This window comes from Notolepis coatsorum, assembly GCF_963971535.1.
Source record: "Notolepis coatsorum genome assembly, contig: SCAFFOLD_252, whole genome shotgun sequence".
Taxonomy (NCBI): Eukaryota; Metazoa; Chordata; class Actinopteri; order Aulopiformes; family Paralepididae; genus Notolepis; species Notolepis coatsorum.
Window position 1 is genome coordinate 124,134 of NW_028170143.1, and position 22,348 is coordinate 146,481.

The 22,348-nt window shown below is 47.3% G+C and overlaps 1 pseudogene across 1 annotated transcript; it reads right to left on the reverse strand.

Annotated features, from left to right (window-relative positions):
• Nucleotides 1–6,017: 6,017 nt before the first annotated feature.
• On the reverse strand, nt 6,018–21,053 carry LOC311248600 (protein phosphatase 1 regulatory subunit 3G-like; annotated as a pseudogene). The gene is made up of 3 exons: nt 20,287–21,053; nt 18,993–19,331; nt 6,018–6,035 (listed from the first exon to the last, which is right to left on the reverse strand). The product of its transcript is annotated as a protein phosphatase 1 regulatory subunit 3G-like (transcript).
• Between the last annotated feature and the right edge of the window lie 1,295 nt (nt 21,054–22,348).

Consider the following 22,348-nt stretch of genomic DNA (forward strand, 5'->3'; position numbering starts at 1 on the left):
AGGCTCCACTTGTCTGTTAGTGCTATGGGGGATAATTGACAATGTTTATGAAAACCGGCCCCAGGCTAGGGTCCTTTGTTCAGCCTCCTAGGCGACAGAAGACCTTGGTCTGAAGCCATTTTAGTTTTAACTAGTGGGCCGCGACCATTAACACTGGTGATCCCTGTGTTTTCTGGACGAGTGGGTATCTCTCTGTCCCGTGTTAAGCCCCATCTTTCATATCCGAATGAGAGTATTCCTTCACGAGGAGATATGTGCATAAGATGTTCGATAGCGGAAGATCTATGTTCAAGTCAGCTACACAGGCCGGTTTGGTATTGTGCTGATTCCGTCGGGTGTTGGTAAAATCACCGTTGTAAAGCTGTGTTGACATCTTGTTTCTCTTTTCTCTTAAAAAGTGAGGAGGGTTTCAGAACGACGGCCTGTCTGGGTGAGTGTTATATCATTGTGTACAAGTTCAGGTGATAGCTGCTTAGCTTACGGTTAGCCAGTCAGCTGTTAGCTGCGGCGTTAGCCTGCTGGGATCACTGCGTGGCCTACAGAGGTTGGGCCTACTGTTAGCTGCGGCGCTAGCTGTTGTGATCACTAGGAAACGTTAGCTTGCTGCTATCGGACAAGGCCAGCGCGAGGTAGCTCCGGCTACTCGCGCGCCGCCGTGAGCTCCCCTCTGGTCGCGTGCGCCGTTCGCTCGGCGTCTCGCGAGCAGGGGCAATAGCGACCGACGGTTGGAGCGGCCGTTAGCTTAATGCTACTCTGTTGAACGTGCTTTGATTATAACATGTTTTACACTCTTGACTACGACGTCATCTTTGACAGGGGATGTTCGTCGACCCTGCCCTGAGCCAGGACGGCAAGGATTGCGTCAACAAAGAGGACTGTAGCGACGGGTTGGAGCGGCGACGCTGCCCAGTTCGAACAACACAGGAGCGGCTGTGTTGTCTACGGGGTCTTGAGACTGCACTTCGCTGATCTACGTTCCGGGTAGGACAAGGTTTGGCCAGACCTTATAACACGTCTTCTGGCTTTACCTTTCTAAATGTTTTGTGAATAACGATGTTTTCCCAAAACGTGTGTTGCTGCAATACATTTAGGATACGACGCGAGTTATGTGTGAACTGTCTTTGTCACTGGCAGTTAGCTTCTCCGTGCAAATCGGGTTGTTGTTACAGATGTGAAAATGGTCTGGTTGTTGTGTGAGAAACATCATGTGTGTTTGTATGTACCGTGTACTCACAACTAAGGTAACTAACCTATGAAGCTATGCTTAGTGACAAGTGAGTAAAAGAATGTTCTTTTTTCAGCCTGTGATGACAATGAACAGTGTGTTCACATATTAACAGGTTTTCCTGTTTTAACTGGCCGTATTAAGGGTAAAGCAGGAGGATTGTGTTTTCCCCCCGGTTCCCTGCGACTTTTTCATCCTCCTATCAGACATGTTGTTGCACTACATTGTGTCTTTTGTGTGGTAGGGATGCGATGTAACCCTTAGCTTGATTGCTGAGGTTGTGCTAAAACTGCTGGAGAAACTTTATTTTCCTAAAAGAAAAGATTGTTTGGTCGCTGTCGTGTGTGCTTAGCAAGGCCTGTGGCCGATACTAATCGAGAATTATGTATTCTCTCATTATGAAAAACGGCGTTCCTCTGGAGTGTTTTTGCCATTTTTTGTAGGTGATAATGGGTTGTGTGTGTCATGTGACCTACAACTGGGTTAGACTGGCCACAGAAGCACATGTGTATGTTGGACCGGGGCTCTTAGAGAGCCCTCTCTATTCTGTGTTTTTTCCTTAGTAAAAATCAGATAGCAGGTTAGCTCATGCGCTGTGTGAAGCTGTCAAACGCTTCATAGAGCTGACTATGACTGTGTCATGTTCTCTTTTTGTCATTACATCGTATCATGGGTGTGGGGTCGTAAAGGGGTGAACTGGTAACCTTTCCTCTCCCCCTTGTTTCTGTCGGTCAGGGGTACACCCCCTGTCCTTCAAGGTTCCTGTCACGTTGCGGTTCGACACATTACGGGGTGGGGGGGTGTACGGAATATGCCTGGAATATTGGGCGTGTGCACCGCAGAAATTCCCCCGCCATGGAGTACGTCACCATGCGCGTCTCTGTTGGTAGGACTTCCGTGTGCTGTTCAGGTCCATGTGATGGATCTGTTTCGGGGGGGGTGGTCAGGGCTCCTCCTCACCAAGCGCCTATTCGGGCCTTCTGTGGGTTCGGACTCCTCCTTCCATGTGAGGGAGCCTCCATCAGAGTACAGAGCCTTCCTCCTCAGATTGTCAAAGTGAGTGGACCCTCTAGAAGGTGTCCTATTCTATTGTGTATGTACTCGATTCAATTCGATTATTGAGTGTGTATGGGTTCAGTGCCTCTTCCCCGGAGAGCCCTAAAACCAATTTTTTACATGGCTCAAGATGCAATATATTCTTTTCAATCTGTACAGCTCGCGTGGGAAGTCTCTCTGGGGATCCCCGTCTCCTTCCTATGGGAGGGTGGTGGGATGTAAAAATGTGAACAATTTTTACCCCCGGCTGTGTAGACTGGGATACATACTGTTGGTGCTTCCTTCTTTTCTATTCAAAAAGTGTTGGAGTTAGGAAGTGTCACACCCCTCTTGTCGTTCCCCTGGGCGCCTTGGGGATTCAGTGACAGGTCTAAATAGCCTGTTCATTGATGGGGGTGTGTCCCGACGCACGTATAGTGCTAGCTCGCTGTAAACAGGCGACTGACTGGCACGCCTTGGTTGCTTGTGGTTAAAACGGCGTTTTTATAAAGCAACTGGGATGGGGGTTTTTCCTCTTCCGACGACCACATCCCACGACCTGGGTTGGTTATCGACGGATTCTCGTTCATGTCTGGGGGATGATGACCGAATGGATCTGAACATATGTAGAGGGGTCTCACGCCCTTGGGGTGGGCCACCAGGCGCGGTTCGCCCGAACGTCTGGGTGGCGCCTTCTTTTCATGTTAAGATCGACACGCATATCTGCCCTTTCTCCTGGAGTAGGCATGTCGGCGTGGTTAGGGCACGGGACTGGTTCTGGTCACGCTGGTCCGGATCAGTTGAACCCGTTGTCCGCCGGGGATGCAGATCTGCTGTTCTGGTACCCTGAGGGACTTGGGCTTTTTTCAGGGGGAAAAATGCCAGGTCGGTCCGGGTGTCACAGGGTTAAGCGCTATGGAGACCCTGGTTGGGTACGTTTTTTACTCAGCACTGTCGTAATGGCTTACGGCCATGCCAACCTGTACACGCTCGATCTCGTCGGATCTCGGCCGCTACACAGGTTGGTCCTGGTTAATACTTGGTTGGGAGACCGCCTGGGAATACCAAGTACGGTGTGCTTAGGGGCTGGTTCTCCATTATTTTTCGCTCCTCTCTCACGCATGGCGAAGAGGGGCCTGTTGGGGTGGTCTTTGACCTCCTTTAGTGACCCTGTGCTTCCCGTATCGCCAGGCCCGGTCCGAAGTAATGTTTCGTCGACCCGTAGGCCTGGGTTAACCCTTTTTTGAAAACTGAAACACTTGTACTGCGGTATAGCCGGTGTATACCCGCAGGTGTGTTTTGGAGTTTTTTCTTGAGGGGTTATAGGAACAACCACCGCATTGGGTAACACCAAGGTGGTTGATTCCCTGGTGTGTTGGAGCAGTGTCAACTCCCGGGTTCACCGTTTGAGGGTGCCCCTGCACGTTCATGACGTCTGCCAATCGTGTCAGCCTTCTCTGCCTCAACCCCTCTGGGTGGGGTTTTTTAAATGGAGGCTTGGTCATGCAACACCGCCAGCTTACGCTCCTTCCGCCGGGGCGGCTGTGTTCAGCTGTCCCCTCTGGCGCCTGTCTCGTCCGCAGTCTCCAGGCTAGGGTTAATAGCCTGTTGCCTGGTTTTTCCCCGGTGCGCTGCCTGCTTCCGTTGGTTAACCTTTTTTGTGTGCTTACGGCCATGCTGACTGCCTGTTGCAGGGTCAGTGTGCCAGGCGGTGTACTATTGGGGGGACGGGGCCCGCTCGGCTGAGGGGCCTTTGTCCGAATACGCTGGCGATGTGGGGGGCGGGGCACTACGTGCCCACCTGGTGGGGTCTTGATGCTGGCATCATGGACTTCTCCGGGCCCCCATTCCAGGGAGTCCAGTCATTTTGGTGGGTCTGGGTCTTCCTTCGCGCTCCGCTGCTACGGCCTTGCCACGGGGTTGGGTTTGCCCTTGACCCCGTGATTCTGGGGGCAGTAACGAGGTTGTTTCCCTCCGTTCGTTCCCGGGTGGCATGCGGGTTGTGCGTGTGTGTAGTCGTGGGGTCAAGCCACGGTCTGCTCACCCTGTGCGTTGAGTTGCTTGAGTGCCTCTTCGCACGGTCGGGTCCGTCGCCCTCCCGGTAAACCTCTAATAGGGGGGGTGCCCTCCATTAGGGGGGGTCGGGGGGGCTCGGCCCTCCCTGTTCTGTTGGTTGTGGGGGGCCTTCAGCGGGGTGTATTTGTCGGCCAGTGGCTCCGCTTGGCCTCCCTTTGTGCATGAGTGATGCCAAGCGGATCCCCTAATGATACAGAACGTTAGGTTATGACTATAACCAAGTTCTGTTAATTAGGGGTGACGCTTGGCATCCGACGGCCGCTGCAGCCCTTGACCTCGCCTTGTGGTGAAAGCTTGGGAAGGAGGCGAGTGGGTGGCCCCACCCCTGCTTATATGGGTAAGCTGATAGGGGTGTGGTCAGACGAATATTGCGATTAAAGGTACATTTGTGGTCTTTATTCAGTGCGCATGCACGTATGCGAGATAGTGCATGAGTGATGCCAAGCGTCACCCCTAATTAACAGAACTTGGTTATAGTCATAACCTAACGTTACAGCTGTCTCTGATCATTGCAATCACAGGCATCGTTAACCCGGTCACTACCACACTACCAAAGGGTTAACCCTTTCACTGGTTAACCACCTGTAGTGTGGTGGTGAAAGGTTAACCTTCTGTAGTGTGCTAGTGAAAGGTTAACCTTCTGTAGTGTGGTAGTGAAAGGTTAACCTTCTGTAGTGTGGTAGTGAAAGGTTAACCGTCTGTAGTGTGCTAGTGAAAGGTTAACCGTCTGTAGTGTGGTAGTGAAAGGTTAACCTTCTGTAGTGGGGTAGTGAAAGGGTTAATGTTCCTAGTGAGGCCTTCACACAACCTTGGGAAAACGGCGGTACACACAGTCTTTAGTAAAAATAAATCCGTACCAGGGGAGACTTACGTCTGTATATTTATACCAGGGTGGGCTGTACTTATGCACATATTTATATTATTGATATAGTACAGTATATACACATGTTTCACTTATTCACTCACTCAGAGATCCAGTGCAGATTTCAAGGGCAAGCGTCCCTGTTTTACTATATATCTTTATTTTATTATATTTGTATTATTATTATCCTAGCTTGTATACTTTATCTTTATTTTATTTTATTTGTATTATTATTATTATCCTAGCTTGTTTGCTTTATCTTTATTTTATTCAATTTGTATTATTATCCTAGCTTGTTTACTTTTGTATTATTATTATCCTAGCTTGTTTACTTTTGTATTATTATCCTAGCTTGTTTGGATTCTTATTCTCACCTGTACCTCTCCTGTGCTTCATTCTAAATGTTGCTTGACAGCTGCATTTGCCTGTGGAGATTAATGAAGGTTTGTCTAATCTTATTCACAGGAGGAGCGCACACACAGATGGCCTGGTGTGTTGAGATGTCAGGTTGTTGTTACCCCCTATTCTGTCCCCCTCTGTGTGTGTCTCTCTCTCTGTCCCCCTCTCTTTGTCTCTCTCTGTCCCCCTCTCTTTGTCTCTGTCTGTCTCTCTGTCCCTCTCTCTGTCTCTCTCTGTTTCTCTCTCTCCCTATTATGTCCCCCTCTCTGTCTCTCTGTGTCTGTCTCTGTGTGTCTCTCTCTCACTCTCACATATGGATTAGATGCTCTCCCTTTCTCTCAATCTATATTTGTTTCACGTGCGCGCACACACACACACACACACTGAACAGACATGTCCATCAGATGAGGGCAAGGAGGGTCAGGCTGGGGGGTCAGGCTGAGGGGTCAGGGGGCTTTAGAGGGTTGATCTACAAGGCCCTGCTGGTTCTATTAATAGACGGTTGTATTGGTTTAAGGATGAGCACTGACCCAGTCTCTCTCTCACACACACACACACACACACACACACACACACACACACACACACACACACACACACACACACACACACACACACACACACACACACACACACACACACACACACACACACACACACACACACACACACACACACACACACACACACACACAGGTGTAAAGATCACATTACTCAACTACTGGTAGCTGTTTTGCCAGCTAAATACTTACCTGCATTTCCCAAAAGCACCATGGGAATTAACTCTATTTCTATTTAGCTTTTCTTGTCTTCTGTCCACAGAGCACTTTACAATGTATGCCTGACAATCACCCAAGTGCCAAGTCCCTCACACACACACACACGGTGCTGGAGTCAGCCATGCAGGGTGACAACCTGCTCCTCTCACTTCCAGGAGCACCTGGGATTAAACCGTTACTCTTAAGTGGTCTGCACACGGCGGGCGACCGACGTCGCCTGGCGATGTGATTGCCTGTCGCTCAATGACAATCGCTTAGCCCCCCACACCAGAGGCGACCGTTCAGGTATAATGAGATGCATAAGCTATGTGTCGCTCTGTTTAGCTGGGGGTGTTTCCCCCCGGGAGATATAGGAGGGCGGACCCGGACGTTGTCGTGAAGCGGGTTAGCAGGTAGCTGTGTTGTGCAATACGAGAGAGTATTAACCTGTAAAACCCATATTGAGCTGGAATTAAACCACCATATACGAATACAACGTTACAACCTCTCCTCATTCTTCCTGACATTACTGCATGCCTGATCGCTACGATACGTTCATTACCACCGATTGGACAAGTATTGTTATGCAGCTGAAAGAGTTTTTTTCACGGAAGACTCAAACTGTTTTGTTCTCAACCATCATTTTCTTTGGACAATAAACCTTACAAACTACATCAGCTGCAGCCTGGACATTAAACTGTCAACATCCACAACTTCTTTTGTTACCCGAGTATTAAAACACTAGTAGGTGCATCGTGGCGCATTGTTCATTTATTAGTTAATGACAAGCGGCCACTATAGCTTCTCAAACTAACGTTATTTATTTAAATGGTTCCCGTTAATAATAATGAACATAAGTAGTGTAGCTAAGGGGCTACACAACCCGGACTGTATTGAAATGTTAGATTAAACCACTACGAAAGAATATTAATTAGCCAGACAGTATAGGTACACAAAATGGCGGACACTCTATTAACGGCGCGGGGACAGAGATACTGGTCAAACAAGCATTTTAATGTTGATAGTAAACATACATATTATATATCACAGTTCTCTTTTAATAATAGAATGTCAGTGCATAAACGTCAAAGGTAACGATAGTTCCTATACTACGGGTACCCGACCGGTGGAGCTCTGAATGGAGTGGATTGAGACGAAGCGGCACAGGGAAAAGCAAGATGGTGGCTGGAGACGATAATTCTCTCTGGAGCTCCGACTCCAGAGAAACTGCGGACTGGTGGGATAATCCTGTCGTCGCTGGGAAAGGGGTCTCGTACGGACCGGGTCCTTGTATTCCTAGCGCCCGATGGCAGGATTAATAGCTATTAGTCCAAGAAGCCCGTTGGCATGGATGATAGCTAGTTAGCTCCGTTTGTACTTAAAGCTAACCCGCATGAGGTCTTCAATGAGTAGTTATGTCCAGAACGTCGCTGGGTTCAACTATAAGTCTCTCCACGTTACTTCGCTTACACAAGTCACTATACTGTGCTAATAATGGCTCGCCAATATTATGGTTGTATCTAAGTAGCCGTGCGGCTCTCTATAACGATACGTTGTCTGGTCGTCCTGTGTACAACTGCAAAACATTACTTCTCTCTCACTCTGTTAGTTTTCCTGTGGGCTGAGCCTGTTCACTCACACAGATCAATGCGCTCTCTCAATTGTCCGGGCATGTCTGAACATGTTCTGAAACCTGTCTAGAGGGGCGCGCGCACTGGCGCCTACGGCGTGAAGCATGGGACATATACAAAGAGCGAATGACGAATACTGTTAGGCAAACAGATGACGTGAAAATATATATATCTTATATATATATAAACAATATATAAGTTATACAAAATAATAAACGCAGACTTTCAGTGTTAATCTGGACCTTCAGAACAAGTAGCATGGTAATAATACGTAGGTTATTGATCAATGAATGTATTGAATGATACATTAAAGGTGTACAAATGATACACCAGTAGAACTTCTGCACTACCTCTACTGTAGAAGTCATGTTATTTCCTCATTGTCCTGCCTGCCGTCGCCTCAAAAAATAGGATTGGGATCAGAGACTCAGCAGCCGCCATCACCCCAGTCATCACACACATAATAAACCTCTCCATAAAACAGGGACACGTCCCCAAGGACTTCAAAATTGCGAGAGTGACCCCTCTGCACAAAAAAGGCAGTAAATTAGACCCAGGCAACTACCGCCCTGTTTCTATCCTTACAGAAAAAAATCTAATCTACGAATTCCAATCTGGCTTCAGAACATCCCACTCCACTGACACATGCCTTCTCTATTTAAACGACCACATCAAACAAGAGGTGGACGCGGGCAAATACTGCGGCATGGTCATGCTGGACCTACAAAAGGCCTTCGACACTGTCAATCACACCATTCTGATTGACAAGCTAAAAGCAATTGGTTTTGATAGTCTATCAGTGAGCTGGATGCAATCCTACCTGGAGGGGAGAGAGCAGATGGTGGAGGTAAACGGTACCCTACCCCCCCCCCTCACAGTAAGCTGTGGTGTTCCACAAGGAAGCATACTAGGTCCGCTACTGTTCCTAATTTATGCAAATGACATGTTGTCAGCTTGTGACTGCAACTTGTTCCTGTTTGCGGACGACTCAGCCCTGCTGGTCTCTGACAAGAACAAGTTACAGGTTGAAAAAACCCTCAGCTCAGAACTAGGCAAAATCTGCATATGGCTCGCTGATAACAAACTATCATTACACATGGGCAAAACAGAGTCCATTCTCTTCGGTTCAAATAACAAACTCAGCAAGACCGACGGCTTCTCAGTTACAGTGGGTGACAATATTGTCACAAGGAAAGAAGATATCACCTACCTGGGTTCCATCCTAGAGGCAAATCTTTCCTGTGACAAAATGGCATCCAATGTAATAAAAAAAGTCAACCAACGAACTCGATTCTTGTACCGGATCTCCTCACTGGTAAACAAGAATACCCTGAAGACTCTAGCAGGAGCACTCATTCAAGGGTACTACGACTATGCTTGCACCTCATGGTACCAAAGCACCTCAAAGGCGCTAAAAACAAAATTACAAACATCTCAAAACAAACTGGTCAGACTACTGCTTGACCTTACTCCTAGAACCCACCTCACCCCTGCCCACTTTGACAACCTAGGATGGCTTAGAGTAGACGACAGAGTACAGCAACTTGCAATGGGCCTGGTCTACAAGATACACTACACAACCAAGGTAACCATGTACATGACAAAATACTTCCCAAAGGTCAGTGAATACCACGATCACAACACCAGAGGGAGCTCCACAAATCATGTAAAACCCAGATTCGGCTCAAACAAGGGACTAAACACGTTTCGCAATTATGCCACATCAATGTGGAACGCCCTACCCAAAGCTGTAAAGGAATGTGAATCACTACCCACTTTCAAAAACACTCTCAAAAAACACCTAAGGGAGACTGCAACTCGAAACTGGCCCCTGTAAATGTCCGAACACAACCCCCTCCAATGTACAGTAAATTACCAAGTATGGTCTTGTCAATAATCCAATGTACAGTTTTGTTTGTACAGTTGTACAGTGTCCCCCACCCACCCCTCCTACCCAACCCCCCCCCCCCCCACTCCTACCCAACCCCGCCCCCCCACCTCCAATGTACAGTCCCCCCCCACCCCCACCTACCCAATCCAATGTACAGTTTCTACGTCAAATGTATATACTTTTTTTTCTGGACTCTTTTTGTATCACAAACAGTACTGTAATTGCAAATCTGGTATGTCATAAATGTATAGATGTAGCAGTACTGTCTATCTGTATGTCATGTATGTCATATATGTTACGATGAATTGAAAATGGGGGACCCTGATGTAAACAAGACGAAAGTCTTTCTCTGGTCTGCATCCCCTTAACAATTGTATGTATTGAGCTGTACTGTACTGTACCCATTCTGCAATCTGTTAATAAAGTTTTCAATCAATCAATCAATTGAGGTGATATTTAGCGAGGCGACAGAAATAGCTTGCCGACCGTCGCTTCAAAATCTCCTGCCGTGTGTGTTCTCTCATTCATAACAATGAAGGCGATACAATTCTGTCTGTCGGCTCGCTAAAAAAATCGGTCGCCTGGCTAAAATCGCTCGCCGTGTGGGGACCCCTTTACGATTACCAGATGAGTACTATATCACCAGAAAGGCTGCTGGCCCAGATGGCATAACAGGACGCATACTCAAGTCCTGTGCCAACCAGCTGGCCCCAGTGTTCACCGCCATATTTAATCAATCCCTGGCGGAGTCAGTGGTCCCTGCCTGCTTCAAGATGTCTACCATCATCCCTGTACCGAAGAAACCCTCCCCAACATGTCCAAATGACTACAGACCGGTGGCACTCACCTCTGTGGTCATGAAATGTTTCGAGAGGCTGGTCAAGGACCACATTTGTGCCTCTCTCCCCAGTGATATGGACCCTATGCAATTTGCATACAGGACAAACAGGTCCACCGACGACGCGGTCTCCCAGGTACTGCACAGCACCCTCTCGCACCTTGACCGTCAGAAGGGGGGCTATGTGAGACTGTTGTTCATTGACTACAGCTCAGCGTTCAACACCATAGTCCCCACCAGACTGGTGGACAAGCTGATCGAGCTAGGTCTGAGCTCCGCCCTGAGCGCCTGGGTACTGGACTTTCTGAGCGAAAGACCCCAGGCGGTCAGGGTGGGGGGTCAGACCTCCAACACCATCACCCTGAGCATCGGGTCCCCCCAGGGCTGTGTTCTGAGCCCCCTGCTGTACTCACTCTACACACACGATTGTGTGGCCAAGTTCAGCTCCAACTCCATAGTGAAGTTCGCAGACGACACGGTGGTGGTGGGGCTGATCTCGGACAACGACGAGAAGGCCTACCGGGAGGAGGTTGAGGTACTGGAACGCTGGTGCCAGGACAACAGCCTGCTCCTGAACATTGGTAAAACCAAGGAGCTGATCGTGGATTATAGGAGAGGACAGCAGGAGACGCACACACCACTGATGATTAACGGGGCTACCGTGGACAGGGTGAGCAGCTTTAAGTACCTGGGGGTCCACATCTCAGAGGACCTGACATGGTCAACACACATAGACACAGTAGTAAAGAAGGCGAAACAGCGCCTCTACCACCTGAGACAGTTAAGGAAGTTCAGAGTATCGGGGAAGATACTCCAGTCCTTCTACTCAGGAGCTGTAGAGAGCATCCTGACCAGAAACATCACTGCCTGGTATGGAAACAGCACGGCACAGGACAAGAAGGCCCTACAGAGAATGGTGCGCTCAGCCGAGCGTACCACGGGTATTGCACTACCCCCCCTGCAGGTTCTATACAACAAGAGGTGCAAATCCAGAGCCTGCAGGATAATGAAAGACCCTCACCACCCCAACAACAGCCTGTTCCAGCTGCTGAGGTCAGGCAGACGCCTGCGAACCCCAGCTACTAGGACAGAGCGGCTTAGGCTCAGCTTCTTCCCCCAGGTCATCAGAGCCCTGAACAATGAACATTGAGTGCTCAGAACATTGAACTATCCACACACAAGCACACATGAACACACACACGACATGCACGCTGTGCACGCTCACACACGAGCAGCCACTTAACACTTTAACATGAGCGGGCACACACTCATGTCGCACACACGCACACTTATGGCCAAAAGGAAAGGACACTTTAAATTAGAATAACAGGAACAGTGTATTGCACTACCAAAGCTAACTAGCATGTCCCATATGCTCTGTAAATAACTATGTACAGATACCGAGATGTCACTCCATGTTACCTGTTACCTGTTTACTGCACAATGTTGTTTTTTCTTTTTTTGATTCTATTATATGTTGTACCACTGTATTGCACATCGTTGCGGGCAAGACCACCCGCATTTCATTGTATACCTGTATGCCGTGACAATTAAAACTCTTGACTTGACTTGACTTGACTTGATATCTCCTAAAACACTGCTAACCCTAACCTTCAGATTACCAGATGATCGCTCTACCTCCTAAAACACTGCTAACCCTAACCTTAAGATTACCAGATGAGTACTATATCTCTTAAAACACTGCTAACTCTAACCTTCAGATTACCAGATGACCGCTCTACCTCCTAAAACACTGCTAACCCTAACCTTCAGATTACCAGATGACCGCTCTACCTCAGGCACTGTCTAACCCCGTGCTCTCACCTCTGGCTGCGCGGTGTCGGGCGTCGTGGAGCCCAGGTCAAATACCGCCCGCGCCTCCGTGGACAGACCAAGGTCCACCCGCGGAGAGGGGAGCCCTGAGGAGGAGACCCCTCCCCTCCTCAAGGGAGATTGCTCCAACCAAAGATGCCTGTGAACAACCGTTGACAGCATCCTAGCCCTCCCTGCGGTTATAGTTTGCAACTGGGTCAAAAGCTGAATAACCTCAAAACCTTGCGCGATGGTTTTGACGTCGGCTGGCCCTAAGGCCCCACCACCGACACCTTTTTTTACAGAAAAGCAACCAATTGAGCAATGTTGTCAGTTGCTGCTAAATTCTGTACCGCGGCGGCATAAGCTTCATCAGCCCACCAGCCATTTGCCGGGCCGACTCGCCTCATGGCGTCTGCCGGGCGGGACACCGTTTCACCATGTCAGGGCAAAGGACTGATGCCACCTGCTTCACTAAGCACGGAACACCAGTGGTGGCTGCTGACCAAAGTCTACTACTAGTGAAGCACTGCTCCACTAGTAGTCATGTAACAACCTCCACTGCGGTGTGCACCCGTGAAGGGATAAATGAATGAATGAACGAAAACTCTATTAACATATTGCAGAATGGGCTAGCCCAATACACACAATTGTTAAGGGGATGCAGACCAGAGAAAACGTTAGTCCCGTCTACATCAGGGTCCCCCATTTTCAACTCATAGATTCACAAAAAGCACACCTGCCCTGAGCCCTGTCGTCAGCCCATCCACCCATGTAAAGGGTAAATATAAGCCCCTGCTAAACCCCCAACATTAGACACCGTTTGACCGTCAGGATGAATGGTTAAGAGGAGGGAAGACAGTAAAGACAGCCCTCGGCGGGGTACATGGGGAACGGCGCCCCAACATTGTAGCATTAGCATTAGCTGCCCGCTAGGATACTTGGAAAAACATCCAAAAGAGTCATGACGACCATGTTTTCCCAAATATCCCGCCCCCTGCACCAATATCCCGCCCCCTGCACTGTTAGGACGTGCCGAGAAGGTTCCGGGGGCCGGCGAACTTCTGGCGAATTCCCAATATTGTGTAATTTCACCTTCTGCTTCATAACAATCTCCAGTTCCGAAGTGCATCTAGCTGCTTCCGCGTTGGAAACGAATGAGGAAGGGTGAGGCGTGACCACTTCCGGCGTAATATAGGGCGCATGGGAGTGGCGTGCAAGTGGGTGCATTTGTTTTGTTTCCTGGAGCACACTAGGTGCTGGAGATAATGAGTTATATCTCAGTAGGCAAAGCGGGACGCGATAGCCAGTTGATATATAACAGTTTGCTACTGTCGTGGAAATATATTATCATGTTCTGATATACCTGTGTGGAGATATCATGTTATACAGCTTGACTCTCAGTATGACCAGGTTGACTGGTTAATGTGTGTATGTCTCTTTAAGAGCACGCTGACATTCTACCAGTCATAACAAAGTTGCTGTTGCTTCCACTGACTGAGAGCCATTTTGCTTACCTTCATCATCATATCTGGTATATTATGTTATGGCTGACAACTGTGTATTTGGCATACGTGTGAACAGCGTTCTGGGTCAGTCTTCGGCCAGACGCTAGTGGGTTAACATATTGTCTCTGGCTGTTGACTGTCCTTTCATACGTGGCCACGGTGAAATAACTTTTCTTTTCTATTATTAATAATGACTCAGAATGATTTGTAAACGGCTCATCGTTTAGTCCTTAGATATTTCCCATTACACTACAAACTCAAAACATACAGTAAGTTCAAACAATAACAAACATTGAAAGCTGAAGTAGGCTAGTTCTGAAAAAAGGGTGAAAAGCACTTACTCACAGCACATTCTCTGACAATTACACAGCAATAACAACTACATATACCCAGGTGGACTGTTTCAGGCTTAGGCTTAAAAGGTTAAATCTTCTTTTAATTAAAACTCTTAGCATGCAACGTCCCACATATGGGAAGTTTTTCGGACTTTTTGCAACCGGCACGTTGGCGACCCCTAGTGGCTCGGGTGTGCATATTTTGTAATACAATATATATAACGAATTAAAGCCCCATTTGTTGCCTGTGGATAGCCCCTTCAGGTGACAGAATCCATTGAGCGGTTCTCGAGTTACATGCCGGTATTTGAGGCTTGTGCAAAGTACACGGTATTGCGCAAAATACCACTCCCGACTCTTGGCGCAGTAGTTCCGTCAATCTAGATCCGATCTCGAAAATGATTGTGGAGGGTTGTAGCCAAGTGTGACTTCCAATGATACCCCACGTGGGGATGTATGAATCAGGGATCTAGGTGAAAAACGAAATTCTTTAACAGGAAGAGAAAAGGGCGGTCAGGTGGCGTAGTGGAGATTGTGCAAGAGGCTGCGGTCTCGACTCCCGGAGAGTCAGCATTGCCTTGGCTTGGGCTGATCGCTATACTAACTCGTTTGGCTGAGTTAGGGGGAGGGAAGCCGTGGGTGGGTCCTGGGCGTTGTGGACAGCGACCCCTACAGTTCGGTCGGGGCGCCTGCACAGCGAGGGTAGGATCTGGAGAAAGGTAGTGTGACCTTCCACACGTTACACTCCCCCAGTGAGAATCTGCGCTGCCAGGCTGGCTGCCGGCTGGCTGCACATGTGTCGGAGGAAAGCATGTGACAGTCTCCGGCCTCCCGGACCAACAGTAGGGGGGGGTGCGCAACAACCAGGAAGGGGATTGGGAATTGGCATAACGACTAACAGTGGGATGGGAGAAAATCGGAAAAAAGGAGGGGGAAAAAGATAATAAAAAAAAAAAAAAAAAAAACAGGAAGAGGAACAAGAAGTAATTGAGTTTTTCTTTGTACACAGTTTACCAAAATCACTCCTAATCACTCATTTCTGAATGGATCTTTATGAAAATGTGCTACATAAGGCTTCAGGCTATGGCTCCGTCTGGATTTGTAAGCCATACCACCTTCTGGGGAAATACTACCTCTGGACTACTAACTAATACAGTTAGACCTATGTTACTCTATTACGTTAGCACTAAAAGTGATTTCTTTTTCTGGAATGAGAAACTTCAGAATATCATCTTTCAAAAGAGACCAGGCTCATGGATGTGCTATAAGTATAAAGTATGTTGTTTTGGTTTGCAAAAAAAGTATGCAGTCTTCAAGTTCAAGTTCAAAAATTGCCACTTTTCTGCCCGCTTTTAAACCTTGGCAAATCAAACAGACAGATGTGCAAACTGCATCCTACTCAGAGGCCCTGTACTTTGGTCCCTGTGTTATGACTACTGGGCATACAGACAATATAAACAGACAGATAGGTAGGCAGGCAGACAGACAGACAGACAGACAGGCAGACATCCAGGCAGACAGACAGACTGTTACAGTACATGTTTACATATGAATACTGCATATTCTGGTTAAGGTCTTCGGGGTTAAATATCCCTGGGAAAAACATTTAGCACATCACAAGCTTCTGCCATTTGACATATTTCTGAATGAAACAGACCTTTTAAAACATATATATATATCTGAAACATTTACAGTTCTTGTACTGGACATTTCTTTTGGTGTGTTTGCCCTTATCCAAAACTCCAAAACTCGTATCCAAAACTCTGCAGCTCGATTACTAACTCATACAAGGAGAAGAGAACATATCACTCCAGTCCTAGCCACTCTGCACTGGCTTCCAATAACTCATAGAATTGATTTTAAGGTCCTTTTCCTAACATATAAAGCTCTTAATGAGCAAGGCCCAAAATACATAGCAAATTCCCTAGTTAGTTATCTGCCCTCAAGAACGCTACGGTCATCCACTACAGGTTTACTAGACACGCCCAGAAACCAAAAGAGGATAGGAAGTATGGCATTTGCCAACTATGCCCCAAAACTATGGAACACACTACCAACACACATCAGAAACGCCAGCTCCATACACATTTTTAAAGGAAAATTAAAAACGTACCTATACAGTCTAGCTTACAAATAGTTATGGCTTGGAAAAACCTGATGGATCCATGAGGCTAGGATAAGCCTTGTGGACCCAACTCTTTAGATGAGGGAACGGGTACATACGCACACAATACACAACCACTGATGGATCCGTAAGGCTTGGAAAAGTCTTGTGGACCCAACTCTTTAGATGAGGGAACGGGTACATACGCACACAATACGCGGCCACTGATGGATCCATGGGGCTTGGATAAGTCCTGTGGACCCAACTCTGGCCACTGACCACATGAGGGAACGGGTACATACGCACACAATACACGGCCACTGATGGATCCATGGGGCTTGGATAAGTCCTGTGGACCCAACTCTGGCCACTGACCACATGAGGGAACGGGTACATACGCACACAATACACGGCCACTGATGGATCCATGGGGCTTGGATAAGTCCTGTGGACCCAACTCTGGCCACTGACCACATGAGGGAACGGGTACATACGCACACAATACACGGCCACTGATGGATCCATGGGACTTGGAAAAGTCCTGTGGACCCAACTCTGACCACTAATAAAAACGTAACTACACTAGCGTTATAACAGCTAACATTGCTACCTACCGTACAAGTGCATTGGTTTAGTGCACTTCCGGTTGCTACTGAGCGGACATGTTTGTGCGGACCTGTTCTCCCAAACTGGTAAGCAAATGACTGTTTTCATTTTTACGTTATTTTCATTTTTACGTTATTATTATTATTATTATTATTATTTTTTAAACATTGATCTTAACTGATCACTGTGACTTTATTGCTTTTATCGTTATATATGCCTATATTTGTGTACAGCACTTTGAGCTACATGACATGTATGAAAGGTGCTTTATAAATACTTACTTACTTACTTACTTACTTACTTACTTAAGTGCAGAATGACGCAAATCACAGATTACGTTGTTTTTCCAGGAAGAGAAAACAATGGATTTCTTTAGAAATAAAAAGGCATGCAGTGATCTACTGTGTGGTCCATACAGGCTCTGACCCGGTTCTACTGTGTGGTCCATGCCATGCAGGCTGGCTAATGGCACTAATGTGACCCCTCATCTGATTCAGATTCCTTTTATTGTCACGTCATTCAGTACTTTACAGCAAAAAAAAATTGTGAAATTCACTTTGCTGTGGTCCCTCAACCATAGCAGCATCCAATAATATAAATAAAATAAGCATAGAATAAGATAAAATATGACTAAAATAAAGATGACTATATATACAGTACAGTTCTAAAACGTGTGCAGTGCAGATAACAGGATAGATATTATACAATTTTAAATAACAAAAGGCTATGTATGTACAGTCCCAACTTGGAAAAAAGTATGTTGTATGATGTGCAATGAGCAATGTGCAAATGTTCAGCAGTGGGTAAAATGCAATGTGCAATACAGTTTGATTGATTTGATTAACTGGCCAACACATTGGAACATTTGATGAGAAAATACGTTACTAATATTACTAACATGGGTTGGTTGGCCACTTCCATGTCAAACTCCCAGTATTGTATTGTAGTTGTATGACTACTTGTATTGTAGTTGTGTTTTCAAATCCCCTTTCATATGTTTTGCCTCAATAGAGGCCTTGCACAGTATGTTTCGTCCATGTTGGAAGAGACGACAGTTGCTACTACAGTATGAGAAATATTATATCAACAAGAAATGTAATTGGTGTTTTATTGCTGGATATTGTAAACAAGTCACAGTGGAACAGAAACATCACGCTTTGCAATGGTTACAGGCAGCCATGTTGGAAGAGATATCTGCATAAACATTCTATCCCCCCCACCCCACACACACACACACACACACACAGTCACCACCCTCTTAAGCAGTTAACAAACACAGTCATCACCACTGTTAACAAACAATCCAGGTTTTGTGGTTGAAGCCCTGCAGTGTACCTCCTCCAATCATATCCACTTTGATTGACTGACAGGCCAAAGTAGCCTATCACACAATACGGCACAGGAAGTCCATCATTCCGACAGCCATCAGACTCTATCACGCATCGCTGACCACAGGGTGACAGTACTATCAAATCTTCCTGGACTTTTACTTTACTTTTAAATTGACACTGTACAATTGTACACTTTTTACTGTACACTTACTGTATATTTTATATTTTAGAATGTATATATACATAACATAGAACATGTCATGTATATCCCCGACCGTATTTTATTCTTATTCTTATTTTTACTCTTATTCGTGACTTTTGTTTTTGACTATTTAAATGTTTACCGTTTACTGAGAGCGATCTGTAGTGCCGAATTTTCCCTCTGGATAAATAAAGTATTTCTATTATATTCTATTCTAGAATAGGAAATATTATATCAAAACCAGGACAATTGACAAATAATAATCATCATTGTGAAGAACCCACTCGTGGCCACGGTGTCGAAAATACAAAAACTGTGACTTTAGTCGAAACATGTTTGATTCGTTCACGAGTTGTAGAGAAACAGATTCCAAAGAGACGTTTCCTCCGCTGCCACTGTCTCTGGTGGACGGAGAGCTTTTACGCGGCGCGACGCAGGTGGCGTGGAAAGCGGCGCTCACAAGAAGAGGCGTCACACGCCGGGAGCGCAGTGGTGGTATCTCATGGTGTAGTTCTGTCCGTCGTTGTTGTCCCAGAACTCCCCCTCCTCGCTCCGCAGGTACACGGCCAAATGGACGGCGGAGCCGGTGTCCACGAAAGGCGGCGGTGTGTACATGGTGAAGGCGAAGCACTCCCCGATCGTCGGCTCACGAAAACTACCCACGGGCACCGGCAGGGCCTGCGCGTCCACGCTGGAGAGCCAGTCGTTGAAGGTGTACCTGAATGAATGAATGAAAACTTTATTTAACAGATTGCAGAATGGGTACAATATACAGTACGGCTCAATAGACACAATTATAACACATTGGGTGCCGTTCACGTAGATCTACGTTTTTCTGTGGCCCGACCGTTGAGTGCCGGAAACGTAGATCTACGTTTCTGTTTCGTTATTTATTTTATTCGCTACTGTTGCCATTCATAATCAATCGAGGCACCTTATTGTGCATGCTGTCCTGAATGTGTCTGGGATCGCAGACGGGCATTACCGCCGCCTAACGCCTTGCGTCCGCTATTGCACTCCATTTGAAACGATGTGGTTTGTTTTCTCGGCCGAGCTGCGGCGTGGGGGCGGGTTCTAAACACTCCGGCAAGACAAGCGGTCGCCACGGTTGCCTCGACGAGTTCATCCGCCCCCCCCCCCCCCCCCCCCGTTCATGTGCAATGCTGGATAACGTCGGACAAACGATCGCGATGAATATTTGGAATGGCGATCAGATAATTGGATTATATCCCACTGACAATCTACGGCGTTATTAGATCCATAGCTATAATATAAAATAAATAGGTTTAGCTCTACAAACAAGGTGAGCACTTACATGGGGTTAATGGGTGGCAAGGCCTACGCACTTCCCGGAAGGGGCGTGGCACCCAACGTTTTTGAATTAATGAATGAGTGAATTAATGAATGAATGAATAATGAAAACTTTATTTAACAGATTGCAGAATGGGTACAATACAGTATGGCTCAATACACGTGACACAATTGTTAAGGGGATGCAGACCAGAGAAAGACTTTCGTCTTGTTTACATCAGGGTCCCCCATTTTCAATTCATAGTGACATCATTTATGACATACACAACATACATGACATCATGACATTTATGGCATAGGGACATACATGACATACAGGTATATATAGACACTGTTACATTTGTGACATATACGACATATACCTCACACCGACCTCCTTCCAGGGACAGTCGCCAGAGGTAAACACCCGAATCTGACCACGGACGTCGAACTGCGTGACGGTTACGTTCTCCAGGGCGACGCGGCTCGTTCTGACCCTCGCCTCGAGCTCCTCGCCGGCCACCAGGAGGAAGCGCGGGACCAGCCGGCGCCGCTGCGCCTGCGCGGTCAGTCTGGAGGATTGGAAGCTCGCGCACAGTCCGTCGAGGTCCTCCTCCTGCAGCAGCTGCTGCTGGCGGCGCGGCGGGAAGCGCGCGGTGAGTCTCTGGAGCACTTTGCGCGGTATCTGGGGGTCCTCCAGACGGCTGAAGTGTTTGACGCTGGCCAGGTCCAGACCCAGGGAGTCCGCGAACGTCACCCGGCGTTTTCTCCCCCCGTTGTTACCGTCGTCAATGCCCGGCTCCTCCAGAAGACACACGTGCCCCGGGTAGGCGGGTAGAGACTTGGCTCTCCTCCTGTCTCTCATGTACCTCTCCAACTGTAACGCGTCCTCCGTGTCGTTTCCCATGAGATCATCATCCTCTTCTTCTCCTCCTCCGTCCTGCCGCCGTCCGGGCGCCTCTCTGCCCCCCGCTGCCCCCTCCGGTGACTCCCCTCTGGGGGAACGCAGGAGAGGCGCCTCTCTGCCCCCCGCTGCCCCCTCCGGTGACTCCCCTCTGGGGGAACGCAGGAGAGGCGCCTCTCCGCCCCCCGCTGCCCCCTCTGGTGGTGACTCCCCCCGGGGGGAACGCAGGAGAGGCGACGCGGACATGTCTTTTAGCCGGTCCTGCTGCCCTGCTGCTGTGTGGCCCCTGGTGGTGGTCTGTCTGTCCCCCGCCGGTCAGAAGTCCAGCAGCACGTAGGTGTATTTTGGGTCACTTTTTGGTGAGACACGCCCCCCCCTGATGATGATGTGTGGCTGTGGCTGGCTGGCTGTCCTCCCACTCGGCAACCTGCTGTTTGTTAAGGGCTGGGACGTCACTATGACATCATCATGTACCAGGTTTTTACCAAACATTAACTTTCCACTTCTACTGTTTATTGTGTGCGTGTGCGTGTGTGTGTGTGTGTGTGTAGGTGTGTGCATGCGTGTTTTTATTTCACATTGCTTACGTTCAGTTCTTTAATTGTCATGTAACTTTATAATTGTTATTGAAAAGTTGTTACAAACAGTGCATAAAAAAAATAAAAATAAATGTAATTATATAACAGCATTCACTCGTGGCTACTGTAGTGCAGGTGCATCATGACATTTACCCTGGAGTCTAGACAAATATCTCTGCCGCGACAGTCTATGCGTCATTGCGGCACACCACAGATTATGTTTGACTGAGTGGACCTGTACTTCCCCAATTGCACAAACTGTTGTCTTTGTTCTAAGTAACTCTTTAACCATTTGAGCCCTACTCCTCTGATCCCATACCTTTCCAATTTTAGTAGCAGAATATCATGATTTATAGTGTCAAACGCCTTCTTCAGATCTATGAAGACCCCTATTGCATACTTCTTATTATCAATTATGCTTGTCAGTTCTTCTACTAGGTCCATTAGTGCCAATGACGTTGAATGATTCGATCTAAATCCATATTGACTGTCTATAAGTAATGCGTGTTTATCAATGAAACTGTCCAATCGTGCAGCAAATACCTTTTCCATTATCTTTGAGAACTGGGAAAGGCGAGAAACCGGCCTGTATTTGGTGAATAGATTTTTCTCACCGGCTTTGAAGAAGATCGGTATCACTTTTGCAGTTTTCATTTTGGTGGGGAAGGCACCCAGTTTGAATGAGAGGTTACAAATATGCACTAAAGGGTCTGCTATGGCTATTACTACTTGCTTAATTAAGGTCATGTCAATGCCGTTCCAATCTGTTGATATTTTATTCTTAAAATTGTTCACAGTATCCATAATTTCATTTTATCCGTATTTCTCAAGAAGATAGTACTTGGGTTTTGTTCTTCAAGATAATTAGAAACACCTCCCCCTTGTGGCGGGGTTATCTCCTCTGCCAATTTAGGCCCCACATTAACAAAGAAACTGTTGAATCCTTCTGCCACCTAATTTTTA